Raw genomic sequence first — 15707 nt, forward strand, 5'->3', positions numbered from 1 at the left:
GACAGGTGCATTCCACCTCCTATATCGTGCTCAATTGTATAGGCTTGAATGGCCTTTTGCTGCTCCTCCAACCTCTGAAGCATATAGAGGGTTGAATTCCACCTCGTTACCACTTCTTGCTTCAGATGATGGCAGGGCAGGTTCAGTAGTTTTTGGTGGTGCTCCAGTCTTCTGTACGTGGTGCCTGTACGCCGAAAGTGTCCCGCAATTCTTCTGGCCACCGACAGCATCTCTTGCACGCCCCTGTCGTTTTTTAAAAAATTCTGCACCACCAAATTCAAGGTATGTGCAAAACATGGGACGTGCTGGAAATTGCCCATATTTAATGCACACACAATATTGCTGGCGTTGTCCGATGCCACAAATCCACAGGAGAGTCCAATTGGGGTAAGCCATTCCGCGATGATCTTCCTCAGTTGCCGTAAGAGGTTTTCAGCTGTGTGCGTATTCTGGAAAGCGGTGATACAAAGCGTAGCCTGCCTAGGAAAGAGTTGGCGTTTGCGAGATGCTGCTACTGGTGCCGCCGCTGCTGTTCTTGCGGCGGGAGTCCATACATCTACCCAGTGGGCTGTCACAGTCATATAGTCCTGACCCTGCCCTGCTCCACTTGTCCACATGTCCGTGGTTAAGTGGACATTGGGTACAACTGCATTTTTTAGGACACTGGTGAGTCTTTTTCTGACGTCCGTGTACATTCTCGGTATCGCCTGCCTAGAGAAGTGGAACCTAGATGGTATTTGGTAACGGGGGCACACTGCCTCAAGAAATTGTCTAGTTCCCTGTGAACTAACGGCGGATACCGGACGCACGTCTAACACCAACATAGTTGTCAAGGCCTCAGTTATCCGCTTTGCAGTAGGATGACTGCTGTGATATTTCATCTTCCTCGCAAAGGACTGTTGAACAGTCAATTGCTTACTGGAAGTAGTACAAGTGGGCTTACGACTTCCCCTCTGGGATGACCATCGACTCCCAGCGGCAACAACAGCAGCGCCAGCAGCAGTAGGCGTTACACGCAAGGATGCATCGGAGGAATCCCAGGCAGGAGAGGACTCGTCAGAATTGCCAGTGACATGGCCTGCAGGACTATTGGCATTCCTGGGGAAGGAGGAAATTGACACTGAGGGAGTTGGTGGGGTGGTTTGCGTGAGCTTGGTTACAAGAGGAAGGGATTTACTGGTCAGTGGACTGCTTCCGCTGTCACCCAAAGTTTTTGAACTTGTCACTGACTTATTATGAATGCGCTGCAGGTGACGTATAAGGGAGGATGTTCCGAGGTGGTTAACGTCCTTACCCCTACTTATTACAGCTTGACAAAGGGAACACACGGCTTGACACCTGTTGTCCGCATTTCTGGTGAAATACCTCCACACCGAAGAGCTGATTTTTTTGGTATTTTCACCTGGCATGTCAACGGCCATATTCCTCCCACGGACAACAGGTGTCTCCCCGGGTGCCTGACTTAAACAAACCACCTCACCATCAGAATCCTCCTGGTCAATTTCCTCCCCAGCGCCAGCAACACCCATATCCTCCTCATCCTGGTGTACTTCAACACTGACATCTTCAATCTGACTATCAGGAACTGGACTGCGGGTGCTCCTTCCAGCACTTGCAGGGGGCGTGCAAATGGTGGAAGGCGCATGCTCTTCACGTCCAGTGTTGGGAAGGTCAGGCATCGCAACCGACACAATTGGACTCTCCTTGTGGATTTGGGATTTCGAAGAATGCACAGTTCTTTGCTGTGCTGCTTTTGCCAGCTTGAGTCTTTTCATTTTTCTAGCGAGAGGCTGAGTGCTTCCATCCTCATGTGAAGCTGAACCACTAGCCATGAACATAGGCCAGGGCCTCAGCCGTTCCTTGCCACTCCGTGTGGTAAATGGCATATTGGCAAGTTTACGCTTCTCCTCCGACAATTTTATTTTAGGTTTTGGAGTCCTTTTTTTTCTGATATTTGGTGTTTTGGATTTGACATGCTCTGTACTATGACATTGGGCATCGGCCTTGGCAGACGACGTTGCTGGCATTTCATCGTCTCGGCCATGACTAGTGGCAGCAGCTTCAGCACGAGGTGGAAGTGGATCTTGATCTTTCCCTAATTTTGGAACCTCAACATTTTTGTTCTCCATATTTTAATAGGCACAACTAAAAGGCACCTCAGGTAAACAATGGAGATGGATACTAGTATACAATTATGGACTGCCTGCCAACTGCAGACACAGAGGTAGCCACAGCCGTGAACTACCGTACTGTACTGTGTCTGCAGCTAATATAGACTGGTTGATAAAGAGAAGATGTCTATGTAACTATGTATGTATAAAGAAGACTGAAAAAAATCCACGGTTAGGTGGTATACAATTATGGATGGACTGCCTGCCGAGTGCAGACACAGAGGTAGCCACAGCCGTGAACTACCGTACTGTACTGTGTCTGCAGCTAATATAGACTGGTTGATAAAGAGAAGATGTCTATGTAACTATGTATGTATAAAGAAGAATGAAAAAAAACCACGGTTAGGTGGTATACAATTATGGACGGACTGCCTGCCGAGTGCAGACACAGAGGTAGCCACAGCCGTGAACTACCGTACTGTACTGTGTCTGCAGCTAATATAGACTGGTTGATAAAGAGAAGATGTCTATGTAACTATGTATGTATAAAGAAGAATGAAAAAAATCCACGGTTAGGTGGTATTACAATTATGGACGGACTGCCTGCCGAGTGCAGAGACACAGAGGTAGCCACAGCCGTGAACTACCGTACTGTGTCTGCTGCGACTGGATGATAAATGATATAAAAAATATATATATATCACTACTGCAGCCGGACAGGTATATATTATATATTATATAATGACGGACCTGCTGGACACTGTCTGTCAGCAGAATGAGTTTTATTTTAATAGAATAAAAAAAAAAAACACACAAGTGAAGTCACACGACGAGTGTTTAACTTTTTCAGGCAATCACAATATAAGTATACTACTAACTATACTGGTGGTCAGTGTGGTCAGGTCACTGGTCAGTCACACTGGCAGTGGCACTCCTGCAGCAAAAGTGTGCACTGTTTAATTTTAATATAATATGTACTCCTGGCTCCTGCTATAACCTATAACTGGCACTGCAGTAGTGCTCCCCAGTCTCCCCCACAATTATAAGCTGTGTGAGCTGAGCAGTCAGACAGATATATAATATATATAGATGATGCAGCACACTGGCCTGAGCCTGAGCAGTGCACACAGATATGGTATGTGACTGACTGAGTCACTGTGTGTATCACTTTTTTCAGGCAGAGAACGGATATATTAAATAAACTGCACTGTGTGTCTGGTGGTCACTCACTATATAATATATTATGTACTCCTGGCTCCTGCTATAACCTATAACTGGCACTGCAGTAGTGCTCCCCAGTCTCCCCCACAATTATAAGCTGTGTGAGCTGAGCAGTCAGACAGATATATATAATATTATATATAGATAATAGATGATGCAGCACACTGGCCTGAGCCTGAGCAGTGCACACAGATATGGTATGTGACTGACTGAGTCACTGTGTGTATCGCTTTTTTCAGGCAGAGAACGGATATATTAAATAAACTGCACTGTGTGTCTGGTGGTCACTCACTATATAATATATTATGTACTCCTGGCTCCTGCTATAACCTATAACTGGCACTGCAGTAGTGCTCCCCAGTCTCCCCCACAATTATAAGCTGTGTGAGCTGAGCAGTCAGACAGATATATATAATATTATATATAGATAATAGATGATGCAGCACACTGGCCTGAGCCTGAGCAGTGCACACAGATATGGTATGTGACTGACTGAGTCACTGTGTGTATCGCTTTTTTCAGGCAGAGAACGGATATATTAAATAAACTGCACTGTGTGTCTGGTGGTCACTCACTATATAATATATTATGTACTCCTGGCTCCTGCTATAACCTATAACTGGCACTGCAGTAGTGCTCCCCAGTCTCCCCCACAATTATAAGCTGTGTGAGCTGAGCAGTCAGACAGATCTATATAATATTATATATAGATAATAGATGATGCAGCACACTGGCCTGAGCCTGAGCAGTGCACACAGATATGGTATGTGACTGACTGAGTCACTGTGTGTATCACTTTTTTCAGGCAGAGAACGGATATATTAAATAAACTGCACTGTGTGTCTGGTGGTCACTCACTATATAATATATTATGTACTCCTGGCTCCTGCTATAACCTATAACTGGCACTGCAGTAGTGCTCCCCAGTCTCCCCCACAATTATAAGCTGTGTGAGCTGAGCAGTCAGACAGATATATATAATATTATATATAGATAATAGATGATGCAGCACACTGGCCTGAGCCTGAGCAGTGCACACAGATATGGTATGTGACTGAGTCACTGTGTGCTGTGTATCGCTTTTTTCAGGCAGAGAACGGATTATAAAGTAAACTGCACTGTCCTCACTAGTAAACTCTCTCCACTCAGTCTCTACACTTCTACAGTAACAGTACTCCTCCTAGTCAGCTCCAGTAAATCTCTCTCAGTCTCTTATAATCTAAATGGAGAGGACGCCAGCCACGTCCTCTCCCTATCAATCTCAATGCACGTGTGAAAATGGCGGCGACGCGCGGCTCCTTATATAGAATCCGAGTCTCGCGATAGAATCCGAGCCTCGCGAGAATCCGACAGCGTCATGATGACGTTCGGGCGCGCTCGGGTTAACCGAGCAAGGCGGGAAGATCCGAGTCGCTCGGACCCGTGAAAAAAAACATGAAGTTCTGGCGGGTTCGGATTCAGAGAAACCGAACCCGCTCATCTCTAATAAACTCTTGATTTTTTTTTTTACTGTATTGCAATGGAGTTACTGTATGTGTCACTGGCAAACAAGCCTGAAACCGGACAGTAAAGTTACCAGCTCAAACTTAATATTTCCAAAACAGAATTAATTATATTTCCACCGGCCAGTAGTAGTAACCAACCTGATATTTTTATCACTGTTGAGAACACAGCAATCATCCCTAGTCTCCTGCACCTCCTCCTCTGTCTCCCCTCCATCCCTCTGTTTCCTTCCCCCTCCTTTCCTGTTACCCCACTTTCATTCACCTCTGCCCCATGGTCCTGCTACCCCACAACTCAGCCCTGCTCCCTCTCTCCCTTCCCTGTCACCTCCCCACACCCCCATCCACATCACACTGACCTCCCTCCCTGCCCACCTCCTGCAGTTTCCCCTCCTAGCTCAGGCACCCGTATCATCCCTGCCCTCAAAGTTAATCTCACCTCATCGCTACAGCAACCCTGATAAACTCATTCACATCTCTCCCACAAACTCATACCCCCTATCCTATGCCCTCTGGAATGCCAGATCTGTTTGTAACAAACTGGTCCCCACTCATGACCTTTTTATTTCCAACTCCCTACACCTACTAGCCATTACTGAAACTTGGATTATGCCATCTGACACTACTTCTCCTGCTGCTCTCTCTGCTGGGGGGCTCACATTCACACACACACACACCCCGAACTGGGGGTCACCATGGGGGTGGTGTTGGGGTCCTTTTACCTTCTAGTTACTCCTACCAACTCATACTACCAGAACCGTCCCTTACATTCTCTACATTTGAGGTCCATGCCATACGCCTCTTCCAACCAGTCCATCTTAGAGTAGCTGTCATTTACCGCCCACCTGGCACTGCTTCCAAATTCATCGACAACTTTGCTTCCTGTCTTCCTCTCTTCTGACATTCCCTCCATTATCCTAGGTGATTTCAACATCCCTATTGACATCCCCACACAATCTAAACTCCTTAACCTCACCTCTTCACTTGGTCTCTCCCAGTGGACCTCCTCACCCTCCCATGTGAATGGGAGCTCACTGGATCTGGTCTTCACTCACCGCTGTGATATTTCTGATTTTCCAACTCCCCATTTCCCCTCTCTGACCACCACCTGCTCTCTTTTAACCTATATCTCTCGACTTCCCCATCTCTACCTCCTAAGGCTACCATCACTAAGCGTAACATTGAAGCTATTGACACCACATTCCTTTCCTCCCTGTTTGACTCACTTCTCTCTCCTATTCTTTCTCTCTCATGCCCTGAACAAGCCACTTCCACATACAATGCATCCCTTACTTCTGCTCTTGACTCTGTTGCTCCTCAACCACTATTCACCCTCGCAAATTAACACCTCAACCCTGGCACACCAAATGCACCAGATATCTGCAAAAATGCTCACGTACTGCTGAGCGACACTGGAGGAAATCACGCTCTAAGGCAGACTTCCTCCATTTCAAACTTATGCTCTCATCCTTCAGTGCTGCCCTTTCTCTTGATAAACAGTCATACTTCAAGAACCTCATCTCCTCCCAGTCTTCCAACCCCCGGCGCCTCTTTGCCACTCTCAACTCACTCCACTGCCCACCTCCACCTCGTCTCCCTTCCTCACTCTCTGCTCTTGACTTTGCCACTTACTTCACATCCAAAATTGACTCCATACGTCAGGACATCACATCACACCAGTCCATCAGTAACAAGCCTTCTCCCATCCCTTACCAACCCTCCCCATCCCTCGCACCTACTCTGACATCTATCTCCCATGCATCTGGAGAGGAAGCCATGGCCCTCAATCTCTCCTATTCTTAAAAAACCTACCCTTGATCCAAACACTCTCTCCAACTACCGATCCATCTCTCTCCTCCCTTTTGCCTCCAAACTCCTTGAGCGTATTGTCTACAACCGCCTTACTTCCTTTCTTTCCTCACACTCACTGCTTGACCCATTCCAGTCTGGCTTCCGTCCTCTCCACTCAATTGAAACGGCCATTACAAAAGTATGCAATGACCTCCATGCTGCTAAATCTAAGGGACACTAATCTCTACTTATTCTACTTGATCTCTCTGCTGCTTTTGACACTGTGGACCTTCCTCTCCGACTGCAAATCCTTCCCTCCATTGGTCTGCGTGACACTGCCCTCTCTTGGCTGTCCTCCTACCTTTCTGACCGTTCATTCTCTGTCTCCTCTCATGACTCCACCTCACTTCCACTAACTGTAGGGGTACCCCAAGGTTCTGTCCTTGGTCCTCTTCTCTTCTCTCTCTATATGTCCTCACTAGGTAAGCTCATTAGTTCTTTTGGTTTCCAATATCATCTCTATGCTGATGACACCCAAGTGAGATACAAGTGAGGAGACCTCTCCCCTGCTCTCCTCACTTGTATCTCCAACTGTCTCTCTGCTACCTCTTCCTGGATGTCCCAGCGCTTTCTTAAACTTAACATGTCTAAGACCGAGCTGATCATCTTCCCTCCCTCCCGCATAACCTCACCTCCTACAATCTCATTATCTATTGATGGCACTACTATCTCCTCTAGCCCCAAAGTGCGCTGTCTTGGAGTAATCCTTGACTCCTCCCTCTCCTTCAAACCACACATTCAGCACCTCTCACAAACCTGCCGTTTTAATCTAAAAAAAATATTTCCAGGATCAGACCCTTTCTGACCCAGGATGCTACTAAGACTCTTATCCACTCACTGGTCATCTCCAGACTGGACTACTGTATTCTCCTCCTGACTGGCATTCCTGACAAATACCTCTCTCCACTCCAATCTATCCTCAATGCTGCTGCCCAGCTCATCTTCCTCACCAAACACATTACGTCCACCTCTCCTCTCTTACTAGACCTTCACTGGCTCCCCTTCCCTTTCAGAATCCATTTCAAGCTTCTCACACTCGCTTACAAAGCCCTCATGCACTCCTCTCCCATCTACATCTCTGACCTTATCTCCCTTTACACTCCCACCCGTCCTCTTCACTCTGCTAATGCACGCCGACTCTCCTGCCTACGGATTACTATCTCCCACTCCTACCTCCAAGATTTTTCACGTGCTGCACCACTTCTCTGGAATTCCCTACCTCTCCCCCTCAGACTCTCCACCTCTCTACAAAACTTCAAACGGGCTCTCAAGACTCACTTCTTCACCATACCCAGCCAAATCTCATCCTAACCCTCTGTTCTACGCTCTCTATGTACCCCATCTGTGTCACCCCTGTCTGTCTACCCCTCCCCTTTAGAATGTAAGCTCTCACGAGCAGGGCCCTCTTCCCTCATGTGCTTATCCTTTCTTACTTTAATAATCTTCAACTGCACCAAATCCAGCAGTCTTCTGCCACCTGATACTTATTCCAGTGTCATCTGCTGATGTAACTATGTTCATTTACCCTGTACTTGTCCTATACTGTCATTATGCTGTTTTCCTGTGTTGAGTATGTGCATATGTACTCTGTAATTGGGCGCTGCGGAACCCTTGTGGCGCCATATAAATAAAGGATAATAATAATAATAATAATAATAATAATCCCTACCCCACAAGCTCGCTGCCTAGGTGTCATTCTTGACTCTGAACTGTCCTTTGTTCACCACATTCGATGTGTCTCAAGATCATGTTACATACAAAATATATCCAAAATGCGAGCATATCTTACACAGGACACAGCAAAAAAACTCTAATCCATGCTCTCATTATCTCCCGCACTGATTATTGTAATAGTCTCCTGACCGGTCTTCCTAAACATAGGCTCTCATCACTACAATCCATTTTGAATGCAGTGGCGAGGCTAATCTTCCACGCTAGACATTCATCGTCTGTAGATCCGCTCTGTCAGTTCCTCCATTGGTTACCGGTATTCTATCGTATTAATTATTAAATACTTTTACTGATATACAAGGCTAGTAACCAAACTGCACTAACATACATCTCTTCACTCATCTCAAAATATCTCCCTACCCGACCTCTCCGCTCTGCACAAGATCTGCGTCTCTCATCCACACGTATTACTTGTTCACACTGAAAATTACAGGACTTTATCTGGGCATCACCCACTCTGTGGAATGTCCTCCCATGCACAATAAGACTCGCCTCTAGTCTCCAAACTTTTAAATGTTCCCTGAAAACTCACCTCATCAGACAAGCCTACCAAATTCCAGACTTACCCACATAACCTTCAGTGCTTTCCTATCTAATCACATCCTCTCCATACAGTACACATAACATCACATATCTTGTCTTTCTTTACTCTCACACCCTCCTGACACTTGGCCAACATTGCGGGGTGATCATATCATACAACCCATTAAGAAACTAGCAATCTGGTGGACCATTATGCAATAGGTGGCATCTATCCTTGTGTATCAATGCCTATTTCCCTATAGAGTGTAAGCTTGCGAGCAGGGCTCTCCTACCTCTATGTCTGTTTATTTTTACCCAGTTTTGTTCTATTACGATTATTCTAATTGAAAAGCACAACGGAATATGCTGCGCTATATAAGAAACTGTGAATAAATAAATAAGAGGTCATCCATCAATGGGCTTCATCAGCATGTTTGGTGGCAAAATATTTTTTCCCCTGTTGTGCCTAAAGAAAACAAATATTCACCTATTGTAGAATATTGTGTATTTAAATAAGATAGCATGGTTGCTACACATTTGGTCTAACATGAAAGATAAATGTATATTCCACCTTAAGGTACCTACAGTATATTGATTTACCATAATTACAGTACCTACTCTAACAGAGCCCCTGTGAAACTCCCTAATTTTTGTGGAGTCCCAATTTAGGGGAGTCCCAAATTTAGCACATCTACAATCAGCTTTCCTGACATGCGGCGAGACGCTCAGCACAGGGCTAGTCCGCCCCGCATGTCAGGCCTACCCCATTATACAAGTACAAAAGTATTGCACAGCGGTGATGCTTTTGTACTGGAAGAGTAGCTCCCTACAAGCGCAGCTCCTGCGCGCTGACTGGGAGCTACATGCCTGCCTTGCCCAGACAGCGGCCCTTAAATGGCGGCCAAATGCCGCCGGCCCGCCCCCTCTTGCCCAGCGACTGCCTCTGCCTGTCAATCAGGCAGATGCGATCGCAGGGCTAAGACAGCGGTCGGCTGTCTGCCAAGCGCCGGCACACTGTGGCGCCAGTGCATGCGCACTTCAGACCTGATCACTAACACGCACATCAGCGATCAGGTCTGAATTAGCCCCAGAGTTTTATTGGGCCTCCACTATTAGAGCTAATAGCTCTGCTTATCAAAGGTAATATTAAGGGTTCAATCGGGATCTGGTATTCCTTTCTAATGAGCTCCTACCCAGATGAAATATCCAAAACTCAAGTACAATGGAAAGCAGAGGTTCATACTACATTTATAATTAAACAATGGGAAACAATTTATCTCAATGCACAAATTTTTGGTCTTGTCAAGGGGTACAACATCTATGGTATGAGATGTTTACACTAATCTCTAAAGTTATAAACTATGCAATACAACCCTCCCCGGTAATAGACCTGCTTTGAGTCTTCCCTATAGATATACCAAAACAACAACACTTTATATTAGGCTAAATATTGCTAGCCACTAAAAGAACAATAGCCCAGCATTGGAAAATCCCTTTCCACCACCGCTAAGTAACATCATAGCTAAGGTACAGTCTGCTTAGAAGATGGAGAAATTGGGAATTACACACTCAGTTAGTCCTATTATTATTATTATCCTTTATTTATATGGCGCCACAAGGGTTCCGCAGCACCCAATTACAGAGTACATATGCACATACTCAACACAGGAAAACAGCAACTTACAGTTGATGACAGTATAGGACAAGTACAGGGTAAATAAACATAGTTACATCAGCAGATGACACTGGAATAAGTATCAGGTGGCAGAAGACTGCTGGATTTGGTGCAGTTGAAGATTATTAAAGTAAGAAAAAGGATAAGCACATGAGAGAAGAGGGCCCTACTCGTGAGAGCTTACATTCTAAAGGGGAGGGGCACACATACAGGGGTGACACAGACGGGGTACATAGAGAGCGTGGAACAGAGCGTTAGGATTAGATTTGGCTGGGTTTGGTGAAGAAGTGGGTCTTGAGAGCCCATTTGAAGTTTTGTAGAGAGGTGGAGAGTCTGAGGGGGAGAGGTAGGGAATTCCAGAGAAATGGAGCAGCACGTGAAAATCTTGGAGGTAGGAGTGGGAGGAAGTAATCCGTAGGCAGGAGAGTCGGCGTGCATTAGCAGAGTGAAGAGGACGGATGGGAGTGTAAAGGGAGATAAAGTCAGAGATGTAGATGGGATAGGAGTGGGTGAGGGCTTTGTAAGTGAGTGTGAGAAGCTTGAAATGGATTCTGAAAGGGAAGGGGAGCCAGTGAAGGTCTTGTAAGAGAGGGGAGGTGGACGTAGTGCGTTTGGTGAGGAAAATGAGCCGGACAGCAGCATTGAGGATAGACTGGATTGGAGAGAGGTATTTGTCAGGAATGCCGGTCGAGGAGATTACAGTAGTCCAGTCTGGATATGACCAGTGAGTGGATAAGTGTCTTAGTAGCATCCTGGGTCAGAAAGGGTCTGATCCTGGAAATATTTTTTAGATGAAAACGTCAGGTTTGCGAGAGGTGCTGAATGTGTGGTTTGAAGGAGAGGGAGGAGTCAAGGATTACTCCAGGACATTGCACGTGGGGGCTGGAGAAGATAGTAGTGCCATCAATAGATAATGAGATTGATGGAGGTGAGGTTATGCAGGAGGGAGGGAAGATGATCAGCTTGGTCTTAGACATGTTAAGTTTAAGAAAGCGCTGGGACATCCAAACAGAGATAACAGATAGACAGTTGGAGATATGAGTGAGGAGAGCAGAGGAGAGGTCTGGAGAGGAAAGACAGATTTGAGTGTCATCAGCCTAGAGATGACATTGGAAACAAAAAAAAACTAATGAGCTTACCTAGTAAGGACATATAGAGAGAGAAAAGAAAAGGACCAATGACAGAACCTTGGGGTACACCTACAGTTAGTGGAAGTGATGGGGGAGGTGGAGTCATGAGAGGAGACAGAATGAACAGTCAGAGAGGTAGGAAGACAGCCAAGAGAGGGCAGTATCACGTAGACCAATGGAGTGAAAAAAGCAGCAGAGAGATCAAGAAGAATATGTAGAGAGTAGTGTCCCTTAGATTTAGCAGCATGGAGGTCATTGCATACTTTTGTAAGGGCAGTTTCAGTGGAGTGGAGAGGATGGAAGCCAGACTGGAATGGGTCAAGCAGTGAGTGTGAGGAAAGAAAGGAAGTAAGGCGGTTGTAGACAATACGCTCAAGGAGTTTGGAGGCAAAAGGGTACTGAGGAGAGAGATTGGTCGGTAGTTGGAAAGAGTGTTTGGATCCAGGGTAGGTTTTTTAATAATAGGAGAGATGAGTGCATGCTTGATGGCAGCGGGGACAGTGCCTGATGAGAGGGAGAGATTGAGAAGGTGGGAAAGATGAGAACAGACAGAAGGAGAAAGGTAGCGGACGAGGCGGGAGGGGATATGGTCAAGTGGGGAGGTGGTGAGGGGGCAGAAATGAATGAGGGCCATGACTTCCTCACCAGATGTATGGGAGAAAGATGTCAGAGTTGTTGAGAGGGATGCGGAGGGGTGGTAAGGGATGGGAGGAGGCTGGTTGCTGATGGTCTGGTGTGATGTGATGTCCTGACGTACTGTATGGACTAAATTTTGGATGTGAAGTAAGTGGCAAAGTCAAGAGCAGAGAGTGAGGAAGGGAGACGAGGTGGAGGTGGCCAGAGTATTGAGTTGAGAGTGGCAAAGAGGCACCAGGGGGTTGGAAGACCAGGAGGAGATGAGGTTCTTGAAGTATGACTGTTTAGCAAGAGAAAGGGCTGCACTGAAGGATGAGAGCATAAGTTTGAAATTGAGGAAGTCTGCCTTAGAGCGTGATTTCTTCCAGTGTCACTCAGCAGTAAGTGAGCATTTTTGCAGATATCTGGTGCATTTGGTGTGCCAGGGTTGAGGTGTTAATTTGCGAGGGTGAATAGTGGTTGGTGGAGCAACAGAGTCAAGAGCAGAAGTAAGGGATGCACTGTATATGAAAGTGGCTTGTTCAGGGCATGAGAGAGAGAGAATAGGAGAAAGAAGTGAGTCAAACAGGGAGGAAAGGAATGTGGTGTCAATAGCTTCAATGTTACGCTTAGTGATGGTAGCCTTAGGAGGTAGAGATGGGGAAGTCGAGAGAGATAGGTTAAAGGAAAGCAGGTGGTGATCAGAGAGGGGAAATGGGGAGTTGGAAAAATCAGAAATATCACAGCGGTGAGTGAAGACCAGATCCAGTGAGCTCCCATTCACATGGGAGGGTGAGGAGGTCCACTGGGAGAGACCAAGTGAAGAGGTGAGGTTAAGGAGTTTAGATTGTGTGGGGATGTCAATAGGAATGTTGAAATCACCTAGGGTAATGGAGGGAATGTCAGAAGAGAGGAAGTGAGGAAGCCAGGAAGCAAAGTTGTCGATGAATTTGGAAGCAATGCCATTCTCCGTTACATGGCTTAGATTGGCATAGATTTATTAGCGGTCAAGAAGGAAAGGATCTCCTCATGTCATTTGCTATAATGCTTTGTATATGGAGATAAGCATGTCCTAAAAATATGTCTAATTGTGATTTCATAATGTAACTGTTTATATATGCACTGGATGAGATTGCATTGTGGCTCTTGAACCCTCCCCTATCCCTTAGCTGATTTATTTTTCTGTACTTTCCCTTTTTATTTAACTGTAAAAATGAATAAAAATTTTTTTTAATTAAAATATGTATTGTTATTGTGAAATTGGAACATTACTTATGTTTTATTTTAGTTGTCTTCTAGCATTGTGATTCACGCTGGTAACATTGGTCATATTATGGTCGTAACATTGGTCATATTATGGTCAGCCCGATACATGTCTACTTTCAAAATACATTCCTACTGTTCGCTCTCATGAGACTCCTGCACATGCTAAAAGTGCACCTTGGTAAGTGCACACTGCAAAAAACTGTACATGTCATATCACAGTTCAACTTCTTACAACCTTAGAGCAATTTGTTTCATGGAAATATTTTATATCCTCCTAAAGTACTGCTTATGCTGGGCATATATTATCTGGGTGATCCACCCAGTGTTAGACTGGGGCATGAAGCGCCCATCATAGGAGTTCAGGGTAGGGGCCCATGCTTAGAGGCATGGGCAGCCTCCAGAGGGGTTTTGGCCAGCCAACACTGGGGTTTGGGACCATTAGAGACCGTATGATCTGTGCCTATATATCTATATATACTCCTCCAAAGCAAGCTCGGCACTCGTAGGGACTCGTCCTGTACCAACCATGATCTGTTTTTGAAGTTATTGGAGTTGACCCTTTATAGAAATTATTTCCTTTACGATGGTCACTATTATCTTCAGCAACGGGGGTGTGCGATGGGGTCACCAGTGGCCCCATCGTACGCCAACGTGTATATGTTTGAACAGGAAGAGTTGCTGTTTTTGAACCATGCAGAGGTGTCTCGGTGTATTAAATTATACACCAGATACATTGATGACATTTTCTTGCTCTGGACAGGGAGCATGGAAATGTTTAGGACAGTAATGGAGGAAATCAATGGGGGAGATTCTGCTATTAAATTTGCTTATGTCTTCAGTGAGGTACAGGCAAATTTCTTGGATGTTCAAGTAACCATTCAAAATGGTAAAATTGAAACAGAAGTATTCAGTAAGGATGTAGATAGGAACACTTTTCTGTTAGCATCAAGTCATCACCCCACATCATTGAAGCAGGGGTTACCGTTATCTCAAATGATGCGGGTAGCCAGAATCACTAGTGATCCAGAAAAAGCGGTGGTGGCGATAGATGGCCTTATAGCTAAATTTGTTGCAAGAGGTTATAATTTACAGATGTTAAAGGAGAACAAAGAACGTGTTCTGAGAATGCCACGTTCCCAATTATTGCAGCCCCGTAGTAGAAGGCCTAAGAAAGTGTTACCATGGGCAAGCAACTTTACTTCTGCTAGCCCAGTAATAAAACATGCAACCAAGGCTCTGTGGCCAATTGTGGCCTCAGATCCGGATTTGCCATCGCTTAGGAGTGTACGTCCAATTGCAGCGTTCAAGAGAGGGGGCGTAACCTCAAAGATAGACTCATGGTCACGGATATTACGGGTAGAGGTATCCCCAAATTATCGAATGTATACGTTAAACCACCAGGGTGCTACAGTTGTTATAATTGCACCACCTGTAAATTCATGGTGACCTGTAAAACCTTTCAGCACCCCCATTGTCAGAAAACGTATGATATCCGACATGGGCTTACGTGTGCCTCATCATTTGTGGTATACGTGATCACATGTCCTTGTGGCCTATATTATATTGGCCAGACCTCTCGAAAATTTAGAGAGAGGATGGCTCTCCATAGGTCGGCCATTCAGTTGTCAGCTGATGGTAGATCTTGTGATCAACCGGTGGCCCGCAATTTTAGGAGGGCGGGTCATACGTTGTCGGATCTTAAACATTTTATGATAGATCATGTTCCAGATTCTCGTCGGGGTGGTGACAGAGTGAAAGTTTTACTGTTGACTGAATCCAGGTGGATATTTCGCCTGAATACTATTGGCCCTAACGGGTTAAATGATAAGATCAATTGGAATAGCCTGATGTAGATATAGATAATGAATAAGTCTTGATTAATCTGATACAGTAATATCCCGGTCTAGCGATGTGGTAATATAGCTGGGGTGATGACAGCTGTAATATAGAGTGGGTGTCTGGTGCTGAGAATTGGGTGGGGATCATGCGGATGTGTATGGATTTTTAGGATTTGAAGTTGTTTTAAAACATGCGGTGTATATAGAGATGAGCGGGTTCGGTTTCTCTGAATCCGAACCCGCCC

This window comes from Pseudophryne corroboree, chromosome 3 (assembly GCF_028390025.1).
Source record: "Pseudophryne corroboree isolate aPseCor3 chromosome 3, aPseCor3.hap2, whole genome shotgun sequence".
In the NCBI taxonomy this organism is placed as follows: Eukaryota; Metazoa; Chordata; class Amphibia; order Anura; family Myobatrachidae; genus Pseudophryne; species Pseudophryne corroboree.